At 36.5% G+C, this 27832-nt stretch overlaps 1 protein-coding gene and 1 long non-coding RNA gene across 2 annotated transcripts in view; both read left to right on the forward strand.

Moving 5' to 3' along the window:
* Positions 1-27832, forward strand: part of LOC123881009 (serine/threonine-protein kinase 17A) — a 303828-nt gene that overhangs the window by 216057 nt on the left and 59939 nt on the right. The window lies entirely within an intron of this gene.
* LOC123881014 lies at positions 1126-26961 on the forward strand. The gene is made up of 3 exons (XR_006799391.1): positions 1126-1439; positions 6967-6971; positions 26925-26961. It is a non-coding gene; the product is annotated as an uncharacterized LOC123881014 (long non-coding RNA).

Consider the following 27832-nt stretch of genomic DNA (forward strand, 5'->3'; position numbering starts at 1 on the left):
ATGGTAACCTCGCAATTATTGAAGGCGCAGCGTTGGCAGATCCTGTCTAGATGGACGGACAACATCTTGTACCGATTGATGACGACGATACTGGATCTTAGCTTAACGCATGTTACGACTACACTTCCTACCATTTAATGCCTACAGTTTATGCTGGTACATCTGGCTCTAAAGTCCTCGTTGCGCGTCGTCGTAATGTCATATTCGTCGACTACTGCAAAGAGGTATCTTGTAGGGACTTCCATAGTCCGCACATATCCATTCCAAAATAATTATTATTAATGCAAAGCAAGTGGAATTTCCTAGAACGTGACATTATCAACTTTCCATACTATAAAGGCATCATTTTAATTTATTGTTTTGTAATAAACCGCAAGTTTGTATAATAAAAATTCAATAAAGAGGGCAGAATAAATTCTGGCATGACGTCAGGGCAGCGCGCGGCGCCGCGGGTGGCCGGCCGTCTCACGATACCCGCCCGGAGTTCATACGCATTTTACATTTATTACATTTATTATATGAAATATCTTTCATTCATCCGCACAAATTGAATTAAACTTGGTCAATACACGCATGAGCGTAAAAGACTCTATAACAGTATATTAAAACCAAAGAAATGTGAAGGTATAGAGTAAGTTTTAAAAATATTTTCTTAACATTTATCTCGGATTCTTCAGAAAGGCCTGTCTATCTGCCTAAGTACGTTCTGTACCTAATCTATAGCAATAACCAATCTTTTGCATTGCACGAGCGAGTCGAAAGTATCCAGATTTTATTTACTTACATTACCATACTCGTACATTGTTCCATACTCGTACAAAAGTTGCTACTATATGCTAAATTAAAGAAAAATAAAGAACAGAACAGTATATATGTTATTCTTTATAGTCGTATTCCTCATTGTTGATGGTGGTGACCATTTTCCATTTAATCACGCAATAGTAGGATCTCTTTGGATAATTACTCCCCAGTTTTCAAATAACTTCAAAGTTCAACAAACAATTTACGGTCGAACAGGAAAAACATAGAGTGGTCACACATTATATATAGAGTGTAACCGGAACGCTAGCAAAAACTTAGCGATATTATTATACTATCTACCTAAACACAATCCAATGCCAATAAACTTAATAAATAAATTGGCTTATTTTGTAGTTTTACTGATTTAGTGTTGTCCAAACCCGCAATGTAGGGATTATAGCGCGCAAAATTCGTGCCAATGCCCTACCTACGACGCGGCATTGATTCCGAGTGGCCTACTTACGCAACGTTCGTTGACCTCTAGCGTCAGTCAGATGTTTTATTTGCAATATATTGTGAACTTTTAAAAAATACAGGATTTTTAATTTTTTTTTCGCGGTTTATTTGTGGTCTCATATCAGTAATCATCGGTACTATCACCTGTCTTCGTTTTTGCTAGCGTTTCGTTTACACCCTGTGTAAATAATATATTCCTATTATAATTACTTTTCTTTGTATACCGTTGGCTTCCTATTAAATAAAATAAAATAAAATATATTGTAAAGATACAACATTCTGCCGTGAAGCCATCTGATTACATCTCGCGTGTAAACACGTGTGTGTGCGTGCATATTAAGGTTTTATCCTGTGATCTGTGAAACGCATCCGATGGTATCGATTCGATATGTAGATATCTATATGCAATTAAAACCGCAACGACTGTTGGTGTAATTAATTGTTTTTGTAATAAATATGCTGCACAAATGACCTCTCATATCTACCATACATACCTAGTACCTACGTGGGTGGTACTTAGGAAGAAAATTTAATGATATTTACAACACGTTTAAAAAAAATTCATTGATGAAGAACTAATTAAAAAAGTTGTGAATTTTGTCCAAAATATGTTGTTTATAAAATTTTAGGTTTATAAATTCATTTCTAATTTGTCCTATGGGTTTAAAATTGATATTGATCGATATATAAATCTTTAAAAACATATATTATCTAAGGAATCATGAAACAATAAAATACTTATGCCAATATGTGAACAAAAGTTTGTATGTTCGCCAAATAATAAATGCAAGCGACGTAACAAATAACGAGGAATCGATGACGTAACGGAAAGAAAACCGCGTCTGTTTGTCTGTTTGTCCATGCGGATGTTTACACGCATCTCTTAGGAATTTTACACTTAATTGTAATTTTGCTCTGAATCCTAATTAGCTACGGCGGAGTCTTTGTTTTCCTGAACAGACTGTGTGGCTCAGCTATGACATGTTGAGCTGAGAGCACACTGTGAAAACGGTTTTGTGAAAAAATTGATACAAAATATTTAAAAAATATCTAATATATAATTACTAATCAAAAAATAAAAAATAATTTAATTAATAATTTAATAATTATTAAAAAAATATCTAATATATAATTATTATGTTTAAAAAATTAACAGAAAAAGGGCCGTGCATAAATTCGATCGTAAAGCTATTATGTATTTCTTAACATTTCTATTATAGCTTACTTTTAAAAGATTTCTCTCACATATAATGCGAACTTTTGCTTATCTTAAGTCGATATGATATACTTTTGAACTAGAATTATAATGATAGAGGTGGAAGACATCTAGGTGGGTCTCGTCAGTAGCTAATCGAAAGTCAAGATTTTTTCTTATATGTGTGTAGACTGTAGAGTGTAGACTTAGTTTTATCTCTCTGCCCTGCATCGTGTCTACATGATTTGCAAGATAATGACAATTGTTTCGCAATGCTCAGTTCTTCGTCATTCGAATTTTTCTTGTAATTTATCCTGTTTTTGTGCAATCGAGACAACGCGCGTGGCATAAATTATTGTCTTGCACTATTTTTCCTATTCTTTTTTCTTAGTATACGGTAAGATCAATAAAGCCACACGTGTATTTATAATGAAAAACGTACCATAACGTATTTTTTATGCATAAAAATACAAAAACTACGCAGTTATCGATCTATGTATTGATAATATAAATTGAGTAGCGGTGCGCCGAGCGAAGCGAACGCATGTTTTCTTACGACGTGTTTATGGCATCAATTAATTATTGTTAATTTAATTTCAAATCCATTTTATATGAAAAATTATACATACTTCGAAAAAACTATATAGAACGGAAAAAATCTTTATAGAACCACAAAGGGAACACACCTATGCCTAGTAACTATGTATATGAAAAAAAACCTCCAGCATTATTTTTTAAGGTTAAGGTCACGCCTTCAACGTAAGACGATGTCCATTTATATAAGGGGCGGATTAAAAACAATAGCATATTACCGTTAACACGTGTCACATAAATAAAAAATTAAATGATTGACGTATTACGAAATACCGCTTCTGGTAACGCCTTACCTGTGTAAAGAAATAATAAATGAAACAATTTGTTTCCACTTGTCGTCTCTAAAAGGTCAGTACCAATACCACCCAAAGTTCTTCATTTGATTTATTGTTTAGGTAGGGTAAATAAATGTTTAAAACATAGAGGGTATGTGACCATCAATATGTTTTAAAGATATATTTACTTAAAAAAGTATTATACATCGACTCTATTGATTCCTTGTTCTTAATAATAACATTAGAACAATGACTAACAATTAGTTGTTACGGAACCTTTCGCGTGCGAGTCCGACTCGCATTTGACCGATTTTTATTAACAAGTGTAAATTACAGTGACCGACAAGTGAAGGTTACAGTAACTAGAAAAGAGCTGATAACTTTCAAACGGCTGAACCAATTTTCTTGGATTATAGCTAAGAACACTCTCGATCAAGCCACCTTTCAAACAAGAAAAACTAAATTAAAATCGGTGCATTAGTTAAGGAGCTACGATGCCACAGACAGATACACAGATACACACATCAAACTTATAACACCCCTTTTTTGAGTCGCGGGTTAAAAATAGGAAAAAAGGTAAATGATAGTTATTACACGCTTAAGTAAACAACACGCGCTTGTGTCAATCGGAGCAACATTGTAAGAACGTCCTTCGTAGGCGGGAACCTTTTTTATTACTTTTTTTTGCTACTTAATAGCCTTTACGTCAAGATAACGGCAAGGCACTATTGTCCCGTGTCGTTTTATTTATATTTTGTATCCTCCTCCGCACTAATTTACAATTCATTGGCATTGATATAGAAAAAAAAGATAACTTATGAAGAAAAAGTAATAAAGTAAAGGAAGCTTATATTTAATTATTGTGTTACTACCAATAAGTAATAGCGGTATAATAATAGGCTTAGACTTCGTTCGGGTTGTCAAGAATTCGACTCCGGACATGCACCTCGAACTTTTCGGTCTTGTGTGCAAAAATGATGTGCAATACGCAAATAATGCAAAAATTTTAAGTAATTAAATGCCATTTTCTTAAATAAGTTTTCATAAATATATATCTTCAAGAAACCTACACGCCTGAGAGTGCCCAATGATGTTTTTAAAGGTGTGTGTTGTCACCAATTCACACTTAGCAAGCGTGGTTGACTATGGCCTGTGATGATGATTTATTTTTACACGCCAGTCCAGGATATCGTACGTTTCGTTTATCAGTGGTCACGCATCCCTTTTTTGTCCGTCTGTCCGTCGCTATTAACAATGGTCGGTAAGCAGAAGGGTTGTGTTTTTCTGTCGAAAGTGATTTGTTGCCGGCCGCTTCGGCGGTATGTTGGGTGTTGACGTCTTGTCTGATTTGTTGATATATGGTTAACTTATTTTTTACGCTACACTTATCTTTTGTTTTTGATTTTGGAAAGTGGTTAAGTGGGTACCTTCAAGTAAAACTGTGCTTCAAGTCAAGAAGGAATAGGCATCTTCTAAGTAAGCGCGCCCCATCTTAGGCTGCATCATCACTTGCCAGCAGGTCTAATTGCGCTTGCCAAGCGCTAGTCTATTAATTTAAAAAAACACCTTCTTCTTCATCTTCAAAACGTTGTTGCCGGTCCCCTACCAGACGAGCTAGTAAAAACCTTTAATTTTAACTCGTGGACCACTACTAAATACAGATTTCCTCTCATAATAAGGTTTTAGGCCATAATCCGCCAAGTGCGGATTGCCAGACTTCACACATCTTTGAAAACATTTTGGAGAACTCTCAGGCATTCGGGTTTCCTACGTCGTTAAAGCAAGTGTTTTTTAACTCAGAAAAGTTAGAGACGTGCACGGATTCGAACCCCAGACCCTCCCGAATATGAGACCGAAGTCTGAGAACATCATGAGGAAACGTGTACATATTATAATGAGGTATTTAGTGTCAATCAACTTAAACATAATATCTCTTTATGTTACATGCAATGTGTTTCATAAAAGCGCGCTTACAAAACAGTTTTGAAAGGCTTTTCTCCAGTTCCTCCGTCACTAAGCCGGTGTGTTCTAAAACTTCTAACAATAAGGCTTTTAGCCCACTATATTCAAATGATTCTTAGCACCTCCGTCGCCTTTTAGTAGGACGTTTATTGCTTCTAATACGAAAGATCATAAAGGTATTATGGTAACGTGAAACTATACTTAGAAAGTTTTACAACATACTAGCTAATGTTGGTAGTTTGGTCCTCATTAGAATCTGGAAAAATATCTAGTTTTAAGGTTACACGAGCTAGTTTTTAACCGACTTCCAAAAAAGGAGGAGGTTCTCAATTCGTCGGGATCTTTTTTTTTTTTTTATATTTTTTATGTATGTTCCCCGATTACTCAAAGACCCCTGGACCGATTTGGAAATTATTTTTTTTGTTTGAAATTTATTTATATATTTATTTACCAAATTTATATGGGACCACCTGCATAGTATACCCTATACTATGCAGGTGGTCCCATATAAATTTGGTGAAGATCTGATTAATATCTTCGGAGATGGAGAACAGAACTCCTCAATGGATAGGAGCAAATTGCTCGCGATCAGTGTAATAGCTTAGTAAACAGTAGGGTTTTAACTGGGCACAGCATATTATAGTACAGTGGGGCCACTAAAAATTGTGAAATAAAAAATTTTCAAAAGAAAAATAAAACCGACTTCAAAAACGACAAACACTAAAAAGTAAAAAATAACTTTTGTTTAGCTACACGTAGCTAGCACGTAGCCTAGGTATGAAGTCGGGCGAGCTTCACTCTTGGATTTCTAATTTTGTTTTAATATGCTCGCTCGACTTCATACCTAGGTGCATTACACGTGTAGCTAAACAAAAGTTATTTTTTACTTTTTAGTGTTTGTCGTTTTTGAAGTCGGTTTTATTTTTCTTTTGAAAATTTTTTATAAGGTGACGGGTAGCTCCTCGAGGCATCGACGTCACTGCCAGGCGTCAAATGCTCCTTCGTATGATGCTAGGTGACCTACGAATCGCCTATTTTTCTTTGATTTCAGGTCATCCATAGCCTAATATTAGACATAGATAGTCCCCTCACTCTAGTTCACTCTTACAGTACAGAACGGAAGGTTGTCATGCTAAGACGACATAATCTTGTAGTGGCGAGCGACGCGCGGCTATGTTTCCCGGCCGTTGCCCGTCCGCCTCGTTCTGTCGCGTATAATATGCCTCTATTTATACCACCTTTGACACTACCTTTGATTTATATTGTACCATGGACGTGGCCAAGTCGTGATCTATCAAGAATATAGTTAGAGGACTTCGATCACAGTATGCCATTGTTTACGAATCGCCGCTATTTGAACGTAAAATAACTCAAAAAAACCCCTGACACAAAAACCTCTATAAGAAAACTAGAAAAGAGCTGATAACTTTCAAACGGCTGAACCAATTTTCTTCGATTATAGCTAAGAACACTCTCGATCAAGCCACCTTTCAAACAAAAAAACTAAATTAAAATCGTTTCATAGCTACGATGCCACAGACAGATACTACTACTGCACTAGAGCAATGTCGGGGCAGTAGGTTTCTTAGCTTAAGCTCCATATGCCTTTCTCCAGTGAGAGAGGCGGCAATTGGAGTAACAATTTCATGATAAGTAGCTATCACTAATAACTATGAATAATAGAAATTGTTTTAGCTACAGCGCGTAAAAGCTTTTCAGGCCGTCAGCACTTTCCTAAAAGCCGTAACATAAAGTAAGCATAATACCTTCTGCACGTGAAACTAAAGCTTGGCGCCCATTACACTAAATTTCATATTATCTCACTTCCGAGCAGAAACTCTTAGGCCTCTTAGCGCTTTCAGTCACTGCAATTTATACTAAGTACTCGTCGGTTACCGAGTTACATGGGATACAAGTGCGTACCAAAACTTTCTATTCGCGCCTACAAGAGATATATTTTACGATATAACATTCCCTTTCCCATGCTCTCGTATATTTTAAACACGTGTCGTTGAATAAATTAATATTGGAGTGCACGCAGGAGTTATGGTAGAAACGCACTTGCTAGACGCTTCTCCGCGCAACGTATTGACAGCTTTCGATTACCGTGATTACATTTATTACACGTGATTTTTAACCCCCGACCCAAAAAGAGGGGTGTTATAAGTTTGACGTGTGTATCTGTGTATCTGTGTGTCTGTGTATCTGTGTATCTGTGTATCTGTGTATCTGTCTGTGGCATCGTAGCGTCTAAACGAATGAACCGATTTTAATTTTGTTTTTTTTTGTTTGAAAGGTGGCTTGATCGAGAGTGTTCTTAGCTATAATCTAAAAAAATTGGTTCAGCCGTTTAAGAGTTATCAGCTCTTTTCTAGTTTTCTTGTAAAAAAGAAGGTTAGATAACCGTTAGGTTCATAATATTATGTCAATTGACAAATGTCAAGCTGTCAAGATGGACGTTGCCTAAATACATAATTATTTATTTGAAAATGATGTTTTGGAAAACTCAAATACTTTGGATCGTCGGGGGTGTTATAAATTTTTAATTTACACTTCTGTCCTATCACGTTAGCAAGCCGTGAACATTTTTTTGTTGTGATACAAGTTAGCCCTTGACTGCTATGTCACTTGATAGTAGATGATGATGCAGTCTAAGATGGCAGCGGGCTAACTTGGAAGGGGTATGGTTATATTCAACCCTTACCATTATAGCAATGTAGGTGCACCGCTTTGATGCTTGTGGCCGTGGCGTCACGTTGAGTCCTGTGTTGATAGTGTGACACTGGTCATACAACGATTTTTTGTTGACTCAGGCGTCGCGTTGCAAAAAGTCGCCGCTAAATGACGTTATCCAATCCAATCCAATCCATCAGCCTTTAAGCGTCAATTGCTGGACATAGGCCTTTTCAAGGTTTAATTAAATGACGATACCTTGCGCTAAAATCCAAGTCGTATATTTTGGAATTTGTTTTCACTTCTAATATGTCTAAAGTTGTATGACACGTCTCGCGACAAGGGATATTCATAGGCTTATAATAAAATAACATTATTATACGGATATAATAATGTTATTTTATTAAGCATGTAGGTACTTTACGCATTGTTTATGCTGAATACGAATACTCAGTATCAATAAACATTATTTTATGACTGAACATCTACATACGTTTATAAATGTTTTGGTTATTATTAAAAGTACATGTTAGAAGTTAAATCTTTAATAATTCTTTAATTTAGATTACCATCAGGCACCATATCACCGGTATTTATTTGTCAAAGTAACGTTATGTTCCATCATCCATTAACGTTATCTAATACCGGCAAAAAAACGATATTTTACCGAAAAATACCTCTATCTCTAACTATCGATGTCGTGTGCAATGCAGCATGTTTGCTTGACTTGCATTTACGGTTAGGTAAGGATTAACCTTACCTTTTTAACGAAACATAACGAAATATATTGGTAGTTTTAACGATAACAATTGAACAACGGTAACCGCGATCATGGCTACCATAAAACAACTCATGCCTACTACGAATAAGTACTCTATTCATATAAAGCATATCTCCAAAGTTTTGTTACGTGTAACGTGAATGAAGTTATAGTTACATCGTAGTTACTAAAAAGACCATTCCATTCAAAACATAATAGAGATAATATTTCATCCACGATCTCGACCCGCTTTTCTCCTATTATACTACATTTTAATTCCATTCATATTACTTGTACATACTTTGTTTAAATTTTAATAGACGACCCAATTTGGTTGGCGCCGACCAACGTGGTCGGATTATGAAACTGATTTTGTAAACTGTCTATTCATTAAACCAAAAATCATCAAACATGTGAATGTTTACGAGTCAAGATTTAATTGCAATGTTACCTACATGAACCAGTTTCTGTTCAATAAATTATACGACAATTATAGCTGACGCGCGGATTTAGTTTCTTAAAATTTTGATTTTCCGGGATAAAAAGTAGCCTATGTAACTCTCCAGGTCTTTAGCCCATTCAAAAAAAATCACTCTAATCCGTTGCTCCATTGCAGCGTAATTGAAGGACAAACCAATAAACAAACACACTTTCGTATTTATAATATTAGTGGTGATGCAAACGCAGTGTCGACACAATAGCAAAAATCAGAGTTTTTAACATGTTTTCATGTACGAGTATATGTTTTATCAAATATAAATAAAAGTAGGAAGGTACAGATGAATATCGTCAACATAATATCAATGCTAAATAATTTTTCATTCTCAGGTAGTTTACAGATTTTCATATTTAATGTGGACTATATTTTTCTAATTTTAAGTACACTTCAGGGAAATTTCTAAATATTTTTAATACTCGGCCGGTTTCGCAATTTTTGATATATATTTAAAAATGAATGTGACCAATTCGGTAGCGACCAAGTTGCTTCGTCTGTACAAAGCAATAAACTAAATTATACACACACGGACTATTTTCACGTTATGGATGCGTCTCTACCACGCACGATACATTTAAAAAATATATTTTCTATTACATCTGTCCAAATGGCCGGTTAGCTGATATTTTATGATGGCATTTCTCGAATTGATACCTATATATTCTATTCACGCCACACCCAGGCCTGTGTTTGTTTACAATTTAAATCGTTCTTATTTAAATCGGGACTACAGATTATGAGGGCATCCATAGAATTATTATGGTGGAATCATACTTTAGAAACGCAAATCGTAAGTCAAATTACACTAAAAATGTCCTTTAATCGGCTGAACAAGTTTTCAAGATTATAAAGAACCATTCATCATCATTGTCAACCGATAAACATTCACAGCTGAGCTTCTCTTGTGAGGATTTCCACACGCCGCGGTCTTGCGCCGCCTGAATCCAGCGGCTCCATGCGACTCGTTTAATGTCGTCTGTTCACCTTCTTCCAACGCTGCGCTTTCCAGTTCGAGGTTGCCATTTCAGCACCTTTGGAACCAATGTCTATGGGTTTTTCGAACCCTGCCCAAATGCCACTTAAACTTCGCAACTCACTGAGCTCTATCGGTTACTCTGGTCTCCTATTATCCTTCACATTGTAAAATTCAAAATAAGAATGCTTTCAAATCGGTTTGTTTGAGCGCTACGATGCCACATACAAACAAAGGTGTCAAATAATATATGATAGTTGCTGTCTTTTTGTGTCGAGGGTTAAAAAATAAAGAGGTTATTTTGCAGGCAGAGTCTAGAGCGTAGGTAGGTATACAAAGGGGAAAAGTGTGTTTCATTTTTAATACTCGGTTTGTTTGGTAACAAGAGATGAGTTACGGCATGTAAAAGTGGTCGCAATAAATATTTTACTCGCCCAAAATCGGGTCAAGCCGTCGGGACGAGCGTTTTCATTGGAAACCGGTCCGGGAACCGTTAATGCCAATAAATTATCCGAAATTAGTATGCCCACTGAAAAATGACGACCAAAACTCGGTCCATAATCATCCACCCACGTGGATTCGACATTCATCGGTTTGACCGAACGACATTTGTATCAGTTAATAATAATAGTAGGCATAAAGCAAAGTGATTCATAATTTAACTACATTTTTTTTAAACCGGTCATTCGAGTCGTATAATCATATCATTTTGGGTGTATGAAATATTTCTTTTCCGAATAGAACATCACAATAAACCATGAAAGAAAAAATGTTCGTTTGTTTTGGCCACAGCTTGCAAACTATTTTATAAATTGTTGTTTTCAGTATATGTTGTTTAAATACAGTAAATGTTTATTGTATATGAAATTTCAAATTCCTATTTTAGTATAAAAATGTGGTGTTACCAAGAAGTCCCACCAACATCCTGAGTTTACCTCCAACCAGGCTTATGACATCATAATACTCTTAACATTATTATAATGTAGTTATAATGTAAGTACACGATTAAAACATAGACAGACATTTAACAAGTATTTTTATGCGCCTAGGTGTGCAAGGATTGTATGTGATGTAATAGAAGTATGTATGTAATATAGTAATACAATTATAATAAGCAAGCAATTAGTTTATTTCTCGGTGAATATTTATAAGCCATAATTACGCGTAGGTACCAGGCTCTCCCGACGTGTTGTTGGTACTTGTTTTATTATAAGTGAGAATTATTAGTGTGGAAGCACACTTTTAACAACCGTCACGGCAACACGCCATGTGAGGTCTTGTGAGTATAAACAAAATATCATTTCAATTTATATTTTCATTTTATTTCATAAACGTACCTATCATTTTTTTTTCCTTTTTATACCTACGCGTACTATTTATCCGATTGTTTAGTTGTGTAATGGGTGTAAATGTTTCATTGGAAACAATTATTATATTGGGGGTTTTTATATGTATTGCCTGTCATTTAAGTATTGTATGTGTTTCCATAAAATAAACGAAATAAATTAAGTTATCGTGTTGCATCGGGTTGCATCGCGTGTCAAAAGTATGCTGCCACCTTCACTTGCTTTACAAGCGAGGATAAATATAAAATCTCATTTTAATTGGATCCTATCAGTGTCATGTTTTACATGTTGGGTTCGAGTACCTACCGTAGGTATTAGAATCTGTATTTTCCTGCTAACTACCGCAGACGTGTTTATAGTTATGCGTTAATTGGATAAATATTTGAGGAAATAACTAATTATTTTATTGATGATACTTTATTGAATTTCCAATACTGAGAAATATGCTTATATTTGCCCTCTTTACAAAGATAGGGACTTACATAAACTACCGTCCGCAAGCACTACCTAAATATTCTAATTTTAACAAAAATTAAGACTACGTCTGGAAGTATTTCGAGGTTGGTCTTGGTTAAATACTATCTCACTTAACTAATGCAATAAAATAAAAAATAAAATAATTTAAATAAAATAATAAAATAATTTCCAAACCGTAGAGATCTCAACTCGATTTCTTGAGGACCATTTTCAAGATCTTCCCCAATCGAATTCAAAACAAGAAACAGGCAAATCGTTTCAGAAATATCCGGGGAATCGGTGTCCAAAAAAACACTGTTTAATAAAGAATCTTCCCAAAGTTTTCATAGCAATATATAAGTTTGCTTTCAACGGAAACGAATCAACGAAATCGCTTTCGTTTAATTATAGTAATCACGTCAAAGGCACCGCGTTCGCAATTCGCATCTAAAGCGTATTTTAAGGGTTCCGTAACCGAAGGTTGCCATCGATAGGTACCCTATAACTAAGCCTCCGCTTTTCGTCAGTCTGTCTGCCTGTCAGTGGACTGTATCTCATGAACAGAGCAAGTACACAAGTAGAGAGCTGAAATTTTCACAGAGTGTATATTGATTTATTTCTATTGCCGCGATAGGCAACTTCTAGGCAAGCGCGATCCATCTTAGGCTGCATCATTACTTGCTAGCAGGTTTGATTGCAGCCAAGCGCTAGTCTGTAAATTAAAAAAAAAACTTCAAGATGACGAATTTCAAAATGGCCCCCATGTAAAGTAAAAAAAATAATCTTGTGCGATGGTACGGAACCTGTATTGTGCGAGGTTTGCGAGGACTCGAACTTGACGGTTTTTTGCGCCTAAGTGACCGTGACGGTCGCGAACTCAGCGTGAGTTCGGCGGGTCAACGCCCTTGCGGAAATAATTTCAGACGAGATAAAAAAACATGGATGAAATTCTATACCGACGTTATTTGATTACCAGGCCGTGAAATGATACCAAATACAAAACGGTACTGTTTTTTCTTGACTTGAATCTTCAAGCAGCAAGCCTAAGGAGAAGACATATCGCTGTCGTCAAAAGAAGTTTAAAGCATCGGGTGTATCTAAGTTTTAAAGTCAATTGTGAAACTATTGCGTTTACCTGATTTTTACCGGAGAACGTCAAATCACGGCGTTTCGCGATTCATATTATCTTATTTTTTGTATGTTAACTTAATTCATAGATACTTACTAATGAGCTCTGGCATTTACTGGAGTATGTTGTGATTGAAAATGTTTAACAAACACAATTTATAATATGTACCTAGTGTGGATTAAAGTTCTTAGAAATCCCTTGACAGCTTTCTGATTTCCTGGGATACGAAGATAAAATGTCACTCTCCGTGTCTATGTCCAAGCAAAAAAAAATCACGTCGATCTGTAGCTCTGTTGTGGAGTGATTGAAGGATAAACCAACAAACTAACAAACACACACTTTCACATTTATAATGGGTAGTGATTTTGATTAACACACTCAAATCACTTACCATCAATTGAAATCGCAGTCAAGAGCTAGCTTGTAATGGAATAAAAAAAAAACACTTTGATGATACCTTTATACCTAGTGGTCCAGTATTTAGACCTAGTGGTCCAGTAATTTGTCAGAGGGTGTAGTTGAGTTAAAGACAAGAGGCCGTATAGCTTTTTGTGCCCGCCAAAGGATTACATCGCTGCGGCTTAATAACGACGTTACGTTTCTTTTGGAATTGCAAAAAAAAATGAGATGTTGATTGTAATCCAATTGTAAACGGGCGGCATCATCAGAGGCGTGGTTGATGGTTATTACTTACAAATTCGTCTTAGCAGGTTAGGGTTTACAGTTCTCCTGATTTTTTAGGACATTTTGAAATAGCAAAAAATAAGATGCTGATTGTAATCCAATTGTAAACGGGCGGCATCATCAGAGGCGTGGTTGATGGTTATTACTTACAAATTCGTCTTAGCAGGTTAGGGTTTACAGTTCTCCTGATTTTTTAGGACATTTTGAAATAGCAAAAAATAAGATGCTGATTGTAATCCAATTGTAAACGGGCGGCATCATCAGAGGCGTGGTTGATGGTTATTACTTACAAATTCGTCTTAGCAGGTTAGGGTTTACAGTTCTCCTGATTTTTTAGGACATTTTGAAATAGCAAAAAATAAGATGCTGATTGTAATCCAATTGTAAACGGGCGGCATCATCAGAGGCGTGGTTGATGGTTATTACTTACAAATTCGTCTTAGCGGGTTAGGGTTTACAGTTCTCCTGAATTTTTAGGACATTTTGGAATAGCAAATAATAAGATGCTGATTGTGATCGGGCGGCATCATCAGAGCCTAAGTTAGTGGTTATTACTTACAAATTCGTCTTAGCAGGTTAGGGTTTACAGTTCTCCTGAATTTTTGGAATTACAAAAAAATGCGATGTTGATTATAATCCAATTGTAAACGGGTAGCATCATCAGAGGCGTGGTTGATGGTTATTATTTACAAATTCGTCTTAGCGCGTTAGGGTTTACAGGTTTCCCGATTTATTACGACACCCCTGGCTGTTTGGCTGAATTTACGGTATTTTATTAATTTATTTCAACTATACATTTAAGCTAATAGCAGGAGGGTTTATTGCAATTGGCGATTCTCTTAATAGGTACAAACAAAGTAGTTATAGTATTCGCTTATATTAAACTTGATCTATCGATCTATCCATATATTGATCTTCCGATCCATCGATTTTTGTACGGAATAGCCGTTTTGATTCAATGATTACAACGCTGCAGCTGTTAAACTATAGTGCTACTCTATTGCTCAGTTTATGCTGGTGATAGCCTGCTAGGGCAGCCTATATAACTCAAATGTGTTTTATATGTCGGACTTGACATGTTTACATAGAAGAAGTTTGGGCAATTATCATAAAAGTTTAAGACTATGTTCTCAAGGAGGTAGATATTTGCCTGATACCATTTTACTACTTTTTGTTTGCTTTTTATGCAAATCCTTTTTTGACAACTGCTAAGACTTTTATTACAGTCCCATAAGGCGAAGCATAAAAAAGGTCACACGACAAATCTCGACAGAAATCCCCTTGGGAGATGACAGTCACATACCACACAAATAAAATAAAGTTGGCTCTATATACAGGCCAAGGTTTGTGCCAAGCTTTCAAGAAGTAGAGGGTGTTGGCTCATGTTTGGATGCAAGCTAAACGACATGCCATTTACATTCAGCGTAGTGTGCGATGAGATTGAGAAACGTATGTGATCAGATCAGTGATAAGATAATACGTTATTCGTAATGCTACTGATACTGCCGCTTATGCTTCCCGAATCCCGTTGCTAGTTTGTCGAATGCGAAATAATAACCGAGTATGAAAATATGTATTTAAGGGTGTGGTCGTAAAAAAATGTATAGTTGCATTCATGACATCGTAACAAACGTTACATACCTGACTCAATGATACATTCATGATCAACATAAAGCTTAGTTCAGAATCATACAATATTATGATTAGAATATTATATTATTTTTACAATATTATATTATTACTAGCTGACCCGACAGACTTCGTCCTGTCAAAAAGATTTGTAATGTAGCAGTTTTTGTGCCTACGTATTTTAAAAAATTCTCCTGAACAGAACCGTTGACGTTAGGAACACACCTACATTGCTTAGACAACAGTGAGTGCTTGTAATTTAATATGAACTTTATACCATAGCAATAAAGCTCAAATTGACTACGTTTTAGTTAGAAATCATTTGTATGGGAAAAAGAAAAGGGCTATTTTTAGGGTTTTTCCAGCAATAATTCTAATTTTTCTCGCCGTAAAAACCATCCTTGAACTTCAACGAACATTTAAAAAAAAGATTTGGCCAAATTGGTCCAGGCGTTGTTGAGTTATGCGCTTACCAACACATTTTGCGATTCATTTTTATATTATAGACTAGTGTTTTGCTCGGTGCGCGAGCTGCTAAAGCAGCTCGCGTGACGTGGTAAGGTTAACTTTATTATATAAAACCAAATTGATTTATTAAGATACATAATTCACCCCGAAAAAACCCATAAAATGACAGGCATTTCTATTTTTTGTAGAAAATGTAAGTCCGCCATCTTGGATTTGAAAATTAATGTCATTATCAAAATCAGCACCCTGGAAAACCCTGAAAACGACATCCATATTATTTTTTGTAGATTAGGATAATAATTTAGTAGGGTGCGTGGGTGCGCGGACCACTAAAGTGGTCCGCGAGCATGCAGAGTTTGTTCCACTGAGTAGACCTTCGGACCCTACTCATCTTTTGCCAAGAAACCACTCTTCCATCTTTTATATTCTCCGAGATAGACACCGACGAAATTTGTACGGCGGCCATCTTGTTTTTCCAAAATTTTCCACTTTTTCTATTAATCGTTTACTACATTCTTCAAAGATTGCGAGTTTGAACGAAATCGGTTGGAAAACAAAAGAGTTGCAAAAATCATATAGGCCGCCATCTTGTTTTTCTGAAATGTCATAATTTTTCCCTACTCGTCTCCCCCACCCGAACACATCTCGCCTACATTATCGTATCGTTTTTTGTCTCTTTCCAGGAGAATGAGACATTCAATATTCGCCATACAAAATGTATGGGAAAATAAATTCCGCCATTTTGAATTTTTTTTCTATTCATCGAGTAGACCTTTGGATCCTGATCCTCTTTTGCCAAGAAACCGCACCTCCATCTTTTATACCCTCCGAGCTGGACGCCGGCGAAATTTGTATGGCGGCCATCTTTTCTTCGCCATTTTGAATTTTTTTTCAGCTTTTTGGCAATTGGATGATGTCATGAATGACATTTGGTCGAGCACCCCCCACCTATCTTCAATACCTTGAGCGGACCCTTCACCCGTCTCCGACATCCTCGATCATCAGCTATTTCCAAATTTTTCCTCGATTTTTTTTTAATTTTCTATACGAAACCATCAGTGGAAAAAAAATTTTCATACAAAATTTTACAGGAGGAGTTTTTGGGGAAAATTTCGAAAAACTCCCCAAATGTGGCAACACCGTTTACATATTTCGATACTGCTGGTTGAGTCACACAATCGATTGATACATGTCGACTTTCCAAAATGTTGCCAACTGCTTCAAAAACGTGGTCAAAATTTCGAAAAATTAAAAAAAATACAAAATGGCCGCCAACTCGTTTCACAGAAAGATTTTACACTGTTTCATAATTTTCCTATTAACTACAGGATATACCGCTCCCGATGACGTTTCAATCTCTCATCTCGCTCGCACCCACGCGAAAGGGGATACCGTGAAAAAGACCGTGTCGAAAATCACTTTTTCTTTGATAAATTCCAGTGTTGCCAGTCTCCGGCGACAAAAATACCGAAATGTCATTTGTATGATCAAAACACATAATCGCTCATACTCGGATTTTGCGAAAAGTCCGTATTTCGATTTTTTTCAATTTCCCGAAAATCTTGAAATTTCCCCAAAAAATGGGGTAATTTTTTTCCTCCAATCTATACCTCGAGCCTATACGTACAATCGCTTCATAGAAGCCGAATCGCTCCGATGTTGTCAACCTTGGGATATTTAACTTTAAAAATTGCGTTTTTTCGTACCTCTAACATAATGGCCGCCACGACAGCCGCCATCTTGAATTTTTAAAAACTACCCCCATTCCGTCAAAATTAAGGATAATCGTGGGCGAAACCAGAAAAAAATTATAAGTTTCAATTTCCCGTTTCGGATCTGTGGCGCCGCGGTTAGGGATCGAAAAATGAAAATTTTGAAAACGCTCCAGCTCGGCCGCCATTTTGTTTTTCCAATTTTTTCTACCTTTTCTATTAACCGTTTACTACTTTCCTAAATAGTTGCGAGTTTAAACAAAATCGGTTGGAAAACAACGGAGCTGCAAAAATCACGTCGGCCGCCATCTTGTTTTTCCGAAAAGTCATAATTTTTCCCCAGAGGGTTCCCGAATCCAAACACATCTCCTCTACATCACTATATCATTTTCCTTCTCTTTCTAGGAGAACAATTATGTCAATGAGTCAGTCAGTCAGTGAGTGGTAATCGAGCTATATATATAACGATTTCGCGACCCTGGGGTCCCGGTCCTTTAGTAGGCATACGAGGGGCCAAAGCCAACTCGCAGAGACCCCATTAGACATTATATACACTAGTTTTTTTACATCAGGTGATACCGCTAAGAATGGTGACACTTATTTTTTTGATTTTGATTTTGAGTTCGCAACTTTTCCCGATATTTGTTTTGCCTTTCGGTATTGGTTATTGGTGCCATCTGAAATATAAATTGCACTCTTCGCACTTTTGTGGTCAAAACGACGATAAAAGTTGGAGGAACTGAATTAATACAAGAGCTATTCTATATAATTAATAATTCAAAAATTATTTTTTTAAAGCAAAATTTTAATTTAATATTTTTTAACTTTCGCAGCCAATCACAGACAAGCAAACCAGAAACTTTTGATGTACACCAAACACGATAAATATAAATAACTGTATGTACTAAGTAGTTCAGGCATAAAGAATCCTACGGTTATCATTAACAGGGCTCTCTCCGACACTTGCTCCATACAATCGTAGTTCCAATTTCATTTGAATATTAAGCAACCAAAGTCCATGAAATTTTGTAGACATATTTTAGAAACTAATATGTATCTGTGTCTGTGGTGTTTTAGATTTTTCTAAAAATATGTAGTTTTAAAATTACAGGGGCTCAAAGATTTGTATGTGAATATTTAAGACCGCGTAACTTCGAAACCGAATATATTAACAGAAATCTGGAAAACCACAGACATAGATAGTAGTTTCTAGAATATGTCTGTATGTCATGGACTTTGGTTGCTTAATATTTTCAAATGAAATTGGAACTACGTTTGTATGAAGCGAGTGACGGAGAGACCCTTCTTAAGAAATTAAATTAAGTCATAATTGAATTTCTAAAGAAGTGTACTCTCCGCCTTACAATCGGTCATGACCGTAACGTTACACATTTCGTTACATATGTTACAATCATGACAGAAAAAAGCGAACGACATAAGCTCAAATCAAAATATCACTGTACAGCGAATAATTACGGACAGAGAAGTAGTTTCATTGTTTTACGCGATAACAAAGCTTTATTAACCTTTATTTATGAGTTCGAAAGAATGTCCAATACTCACCCTGCAATTCAACATAAGAAAAACAATTTTTGGCGACAATTCTCGCGTCAACACACACTAACAATTTTACTCCTAACAAACATGGCCGTTTTTATTTTCTGAATGTTGGCGCCTTGTTCAATAGTGTTGCCAATAAATGAAAGGCAAAAGAAACCAAATTATTTATGTAGTATGGCAAAAATAGGCGTTATAATGTCGTTACATTCAGGACGTTACACACGCACAAAAAATTGGACACATTTTAGAAGTTGAAGAAAATTATGGTTATTGATAAAAGAATGGTAACCTTTTGTAAATACGTTGGAAAAGTAATCAGAACTCGAACCTAACTTACAAACGCAATATTAGGACAAAAGTTTTGTTAAAATGACATGTTTTCGATAATAGTGTAGTAGTTGGACAAACTGTTTTTGTATGGAGCAAAAATTTTGCCAATCGGAAAAAAACTAAAATAAATACAAATTTGTAAGGATAGCTGAGATTTCATGGTTTTATCTAAACTACAGAGAGGTTATATTTAGATCAATATGGAACATATATTCGTAACTAAAACAGCACTGATTCTATGACAAAAATAAAACCAGGACAACAAAAAAAAAACTAATGTACATTTTTTTACGACCGAACCCATAATATGATCGATATTTCGACCCATTTGCAACTTGCATGGGTCGTGGACACGACGCGACGGGACTGTGGGATTATAATAAATGTCGTTAAACTACGAAATAAGCCCAAAATAATAAGGATCTATCATTTCTGATTTGATCTCATGCCATTCCGACTGATTAGGAGGTAGATGTCTTAAGCTAGGCTTCTTTCTTTCTTTCACGTCGCGTAGCACCGACGGCTACGTTTAAGTGCGGGAAAGAAACCCAGGCAAAAGCCACTAGGCTATCACGGCCTTTCAAAGTATACGTGGTTGGTTTTACCAACACTGTTGGCACACGCATTAGCCAGCATGCAAAGCGGACTATACGATCGCAGGCACCGCGAACGACATCAAAGGCTAAGCCGAAAGCCCCCAAGTTCATTGCCGTGGCAGCCGCGTGCGCTCGATGCCGCGATAACCGAAAATGGGTGCGCAAACAAAATAACGCCTAACATGTCCCAAGTACGCGCATGAAACGATAGAGCAGCGGCTCCCAAACTGCTTTGTCGTTATATCTGATGTTCTCTCTTTCGAGGTGGAAGAGAGTGGAACTACTTTTCCTAAATCCTCAGTTAGATCGGCATCTGAGGTTCTAATTAAGTACCTATCTAGATCGCATCAAGGCCTAAATTTATTTGACTAATGTAAAGTGTTTTGAAAAACTTTTGAAAAAAAAAAAGTTTTCTTTTTATCGTTCCAATGACCTAGTTGTACTTAAGTATATGCCAAGATTATCGTTGCTGCATTTAATACTAAAAAAAGTCGTTTTATTACTCTCAATGTTTTTCTGTCATTTTTATGCACCAAGTATAGAAAAATGTTTATACTTTCAGTAGGTACCTAGTAGTCATGTTTTCCGGATTGTATCTAATCCATTATAATATATCATTAGGATTTAGGACCTAGTACTTGTTGATCTAATCTCATGGTCTTTATTGATGACCTAACCTGGGATCGTTGCCGACTATTTTGGGAAACGCTGCATTAGAATAGCATAGAGGTGAACAAAGATTGCAGTTTACACGACTTTGAACTTTATCCCTATCGTCATAAAGAATGGTAGGGTTATTATAATCTTCGATCTCGCAATCTTTTTGGTGCGGTAAAGGGACCGCCACGGAAGGGGGCGGAATCTCACGGTTCTTATGAGTTTAACGTCTTATTTTACGGTGTATTACAATGGAAAATGAAATTAAGGTTTTTGTTGGAGCGAGCAATAAAATTAGGTGTTTGTTAGTGCAATTTTTATACGCATTCACTACTTACATAGTTACTAAATGACGCCACTTGCCGGCGACTTCATCCGCGATACGTAGTTTTTTTTAAAACCTATGGGAAGTCTGATTATTCGGGTAAAAGTAGCCTATTTACATCACCGAGATAGGAGCTATCTTTATATAAAACATCAAAAATGTTAAACAGATGGGCCGAGAAAAGTTTTCAGATAGACAGACAGACACACTTTCGCATTAATAATATAAGTAGGAAAAGATCGATGTCGACAGCTGGTATATTGGAAAGCTCTACTTCGCTAGGTATTCAAATAGAGAAATCGCAAACTTCAGTAAGCGGGTTTTGTATTTTAATATTTATACAGTCAAAGGCCGTAAATCGTGTAGCACCCTTAATGATCATATTTGTGTGGCACGGTATGTACATGCGTTAGGGTGTGTGGTGTGTTTCTAGATAAATTTCGTTAGTGCGACAGGTTTTTGATGCAATAGTTTCGCGGAATTGCTACTTGAATTCTGAGGCTGACCGTACAACTAAGTACAAATGTTAAAATAGGTTGAAACTTACATGAAAGACAATCAACCTAATGCTAAGCGATCACATGACTTTAGACTACGTATTAATATGCCATTATGGTACAGCATCCCATCATATTTCAATCATATTCCCATCATAAATAAATATGTTCTTCTGTTCCCGCAAAACATCAGTTACCCGTCGACACCCTTTGTTTAGTTCTTTGTAGTTTGTTTAAAACATAATATCTTCTCGTATACCGACTTACGCTAGGGTTGCCTCCTTGGCACTATAATAAGAACCCTTACGTACCCTTTCTTTCATCACATATGATTGAAAATGCCAATGTAGGTAACATTAGGCAGAATGCGCTTGAAGAACCCTACTTTCCCATTTTCGTATGGAAAAACGCGCTTGATTGATTTGAAGTATTTAGAAAACCTACAATTAATCAGGATTAATAGCACACGGCATACCTAGCAATTCAACAAAACGCACTAAACTGGACCATTTTCGAATATGCCTTCTCTATTGTGTCCAAGTCGAACATATACAGAGGTTTTTTTTTATAAACTAGCGTTTCGCTGCAATCAGACGGTGCGGGCAAGTGATGATGCAGCCTAAGATGGAGCGTGCATGCCTAGAAGATGCTTATTCACTCTTGACTTGAAGGTACCCATATTAAGATTGGAGAAGTAAACTGAACGGATTGGCAGAGATTGGCAGCCCTGCAGCCACAGACCCCGGCGTCGTGGCGGTCGCCGCGCCGGCGCCTGCGCACCTACTATGCCTAGTGCCTACCTCATACAATATTAATGGCCACTCCACAACGATTAGTGCTGGCCACAGCCGGCCAATTAGATATCTATCCGATACAAAAACACCTAGAACCTACTCACGATGAATGACAAAAAATAAAAGAGCAATATGTAATCAGTTTTGTGACGTAAATTATATTGACTTATTAGAAGTAGGTAATCAATAGTAGCTGGAACTATAAAATTAAACGTATCGGGAACTTTTGCTCGTACCTATATCCGCGTAGTATATGTACATATGTTCTTAGGAGGGGCTCATTCTTTTCCCGGAATAAAAAAAAAGTGTTCCCGTTGCAATTGTTTTCGCAGTTAGGGAGTAAAGGGAATAAAATATAAACCAATGCATGCTGTCGGATTAACATTAATATCAGTATGGGATAAATCGTTAATCTTTAATATCATTACAGATTTATCATCTTCCCCTTGTCCCGTTGTTGTGAATCCCGTGGGAACTCTTTGATTTTCCGGGATATTTTAACCATTGTGACGTCGTGATTGTTTATTGTAATTTTACATTGTCACAACTATACCCATGCAACATGCAACAAATTACGTCGATCCGTTGTACCGTTGCGACGTGATTGAAGGACAAATAAACATACCAACAAACAAACATACTTTTGCATTTACCATATGGGTAGTGGTAATTTGCAATAATGTCTATCTTTGTAGTAAACAAAGCGGCGATCCATATAGGCTCAAATTATTCGTACGCGACATAATATTGTGTAATAGATATAGAGTAGTAACGGCGCGGCCGTCAAAAGTTACCAAGCGGAAATATTTTACCATCGTACCTACTGAATAGTCAATAGTTTTTTAAATATCCACAAAATAAGAACTTAACATTTGTATTTTGCTTGGTAACCCCAGACTTACAATCGAATTTGCAAATCTAATCAAAACACATTACGGATTCCTACAACAGTCGTGTCTGCAGTAGATTTATCGAACGCTCAAAAGAAATGCACTAGTCATCAATAACAGAACAGTAGCGGAATATCGGCGGCGCGTGCGCAGCCCGCCAGCCGCTGACATAATACGAACGCTAAACCTATTTATTTATGTACAGGATGCTTCACTTTAATTCAGCGTCATATATTTTACACGTAAAATAATGTTTTTTATCTTTATTCTCTGAATGTTGTGAATAATTTTAATATTCTTTGTTGCAGGTAAATACATTATAGCAAGTTGGTTGTCAAAAAGAGAACCAAAGCAAAGCAGCACTTTTACAAGGTTTGAGGTCACACAGAAGTTTGCAACTTCAGTTAACCACAGCTGGTGTTCGTGTGTGCTGCGACGCGCTTTATTGCGAGAATTGACCAATCAGAGCCCGTACAACTTAACATCAATGCGCCAGGATCACTGTGTGCATATTATAGTGGTCCATATCTTGCTGTAATAGCCTTGTGTTTAAGACTACGGGTTATCCTATTCTGATGGTTCAGGGTTTGATATCAGGCACTAACTTTAAAATGTTCGTAGTTATATTATGTGCTTTTTAAGCAAATAAATATTTTTTAACGGTGAAAAAAAAACGTCGTGAGGAGTTAAATCGATAATTTGAAATGGTTAGCAAACTTGAAACTAACAGCGAATGTGAATTTAACGAATTTTTAAAGACCCTTTATTTAATAATTCCTAAGAAATAATTTATTTTTAATATAGGTATCACTATCCCAATTACAGTCGAAATAGCTGATTGGCTCACGGGTGTAGCGCAAGTGAAAAACAGTCTCCATGTTATGAACAAAGCATGTGTTATGAATTAGAGTTATTCGCTGTTAGCATGTAGCTGATCGAAGACCACCAGTCTCTCTGCCCCAGGTCTAGATTCTAGTCAGGTTAAGTAAATAAGGTTGTCGCCCGTGCGGTGAGGATTCTGCGGATTGTTGAGATGAAAGTGGACAGTGACGGATAAGTGTCACTGGCATCTGCTTTTAGTGCTGCGTAATGATGAGATAAATTTCTATCGATAAAATCGATACTAATATTATAAAGAAGAAATGTTTGTTTGAAATTTTCCACCTCAAATTATTCTTATTTGATGTTACAGAGGCTATAGAAATACACTTTGTGTAAAAATATCAACTCTCTACCTGTTAGGTAGAGAGTTGATATTTTTTGAGAGTTGATTATTTACCTGTTAGGTAGAGAGTTGATACCTGTTAGGTACCTTCGCCAGTGGTTTAACATGAGTACAAGGTCACTGTTTAGAGCAGCGGTGAACAAGATCCAGTTAGCCTCAATGATTGCCAACCTCCGATAGGAGATGGCACTAGAAGAAGAAAAAGACCTGTTAGGTACGATTAACGAGATACAGCCCGCTGACAGATAGACAGGCGGACAGCGGAGGCTTAGTAATAGAGTCGCATTGGCACCGTTCGAGTACGGAATCCTAAAAATATTTATCGTTCGTCTTTATCATCTCAAAAAAAATCCGTTGATTTATAGCGTCACATTTGCGTGCAAAAAATGAGATTACCGTACTGTATTTTCTTAATTATTCTTATCAGTAGTATCATTTTATTATGTCTGACCTCTCAATTTCATATTTGTTATAATCTACGCAGTACACAGTTCATGACTGATAAATACTCGGTACAAAGGAGCCGATGGGAATTATCTAGAATATTAGTGCAAATAACATGTGTTAATTGCAATCAAGTTACTCGTAGATAACGTAATATAATTTCCACTATTACTTTTGAATAATATAATTATTCAATTATTGAATAGTAGTTTCACGGTCAGCCGCCTCTGGTCATAACAAAACAAATAAAGGGCAATGCAATCCATATTTATTGTAAACAACATATTGAATCTTAGATTTATAGAAGTAAAGGATAGATCCGATAGTAAGGTTCCGACTTTCATCCCGTTGGCGGGATTCTCACGCGGCGGCAGCGCGTTCCAACCCACACACATTTCAATATTTTTACCTGTGCTATAAGACCTACCTACCTGCCAAACTTTATGATTCTAGGTCAACGGGAAGTACTCTATAGGTTTTCTTGACGGACGGGCAAACAGACAACAAAGTGTTCCTTTAATGGTTTTTTTTTTTCCTTTTGAGGTAAGGAACCCTAAAAAAAATTATAATATTTTTTTGATCTAGTTTCAATTTATCGATGGCAATTAGTTAGTGCATTATCACATCCCTACATCTAACTACCGTGAACAATTTACTTAGGTGTGCATTCGTATAAAAAGATGTCTTCGCACCAGTGCATGCATGGGTCGTCCCCGTTTTAACGAGAACAGAAACTCGACTTGGGATTCTTAACCCCCGACCCAAAAAGAGGGGTGTTATAAAGACGTGTGTATCTGTGTATCTGTCTGTGGCATCGTAGCTCCTAAACTAATGAACCGATTTTAAGTTTAAGGTGCCTGATCGAGAGTGTTCTTAGCTATAATCCAAGAAAAAGAAAGAGAACATAAATAACTCGTCTATTCCTCCTCTGTACTTATGCGTCGGCCCTAACAATATTATAACGAAGTTCTATATTATATCCTTGATGCAATCCACACCGACTTGATTTATTTTAATCGCTAATCGTAATTGATCCACTTACCATGATAATTTATTGTGATCACATAAATTGAGTGGAAATCTAAATGGTGTGGCGCTTAAATACACTACAAATATGTATAGAACTTATAAAAGCATGGAACGTAATCCTTGATTCCTATATAATTGTGCAAATTATGTTATCTGATTCCCATGGCTAAAGTTACCACAGTCTAGCAATTGTACAGTAAGATAACGCTTTTGCATTCAACGCAATTTAATGCGGGCGACTGCCACCACTAAAATATCAAATCAGAGAAAGCCTTTCAAACATCCTAAAACTTAACAAAATCCATCGGTCTTATTACCCTGTATAAGTAGGTATCAATATTAAAAGTTTGTTTTGATATGAACTGTATGATCGTCAACTGTGGCTTTACATTATGCATTTTATTATTGTATCTGGATGTGATTCCCTGCCGGTCCGTCGTCGCTGCCTCGGGTCGAGCTTAGGATTTATTGTATTTGTTATTGTCCTTACTCGTAGATTTTTTATTCCATTACAGTTGGCCCTTGATTGCGATTTACGACCTCACCTGGTGGTAAGTGATGATTCGGTCTAAGATGAAAGCGGGCTAACTACGAAAGTACGGCAGTTTCAAAAACCCAACCCCTTATCGGTTTCTACATGGCATCGTACCGGAATGCTAAATCGCTTGGCGGCACGGCTTTGGCGGTAGCTTCGGCGTTTCTTGTAAATTTAAGTAGCCAACTGTATGTTTGCTATACGGCGGTAATACATTATGCATTATATTCTTGTTCCTAGATGCCTAGATGCTCCGCCGCTCCGTCGTCGGGACTCTTGGAGGGCTGCCTCGTGTCGTGTTTAGGATTTCTTCTATTTGCTGTTATTGTTCAAGCTTCAGCGATCCTTATGAATTTTGTATGTAAGTTTGTACGCCTTTTTGTTGGATGGTTTTACGGGTTGCCTGATTTAACAGTTTCATGGCATTTTATAGAATACTAGCTGATGCCCGCGACTTCGTTCGCGTGGATATAGGTTTTTACAAATCCCGTAGGAAATTTTTAACTTTCCGGGATAAAAAGTAGCCTGTGTTAATCCAAGATATAATCTATGTCCATTCTAAATTTTGAACGAATGCCATAGTGGATTTGACTGACAGACCTATGATTCAAAACAGAAAAAGTCTTAAGTCCAATTGCATGACAAGTGGTTAAAGTTACGTTACCTTTACGGTAACGGTTAAGTTTTAACCATTAATAAAAAGCTAAGTTGTTTGCGGTCCAAAGTTAACTAACCCTGTGTTTTGCAAACTATTTTGCTTTTAGTGACGGTCGAAATGTGACCGGCGTAGCTTTGACCGCCTGTCATGCAACTGAGTACTATTTTAATTTTGAATAAAGTATAATATTGAGTTTACAACCCTATGATAGTGTGATAATGTCATACATTATGACAGATCTCATTATTATCGTGGTAGATCACTTAATTACATTGGCAGGTATGCAGAATGTATTGCCTCGACGATTTTTATCATATCGATAATATCGGGCGTGGGATTATGCTATCGTATCGACTTGCGGCCAAGTTGACAATCTCATCGATAATATAATAATATCGATATCGATAGAAAGTGCACCGCGGCCAATGCACAAATATTCCGGTTAAATTCTCACTCGTATCTATGATTTTTAGTTCTTATCTTCTTAGCACTTAGCTCCGTCTTCTTAACACTTAATTAGGGTTTCGTACCAAAATAGTAAAAAGGAACCATTATCGTGTGACTAAGTCTCTCAGGTCTGTCACACCTGCTTTTTATTTGCGGCACTGAGATCAGCTTTGGTTTAAATTAAAAGTTTTTTTTGTTTGACTTCATAAATACCTATAGTCCTTATATGGGTCATT

This window comes from Maniola jurtina, chromosome 3 (genome assembly GCF_905333055.1).
Source record: "Maniola jurtina chromosome 3, ilManJurt1.1, whole genome shotgun sequence".
NCBI classification, from domain to species: domain Eukaryota; kingdom Metazoa; phylum Arthropoda; class Insecta; order Lepidoptera; family Nymphalidae; genus Maniola; species Maniola jurtina.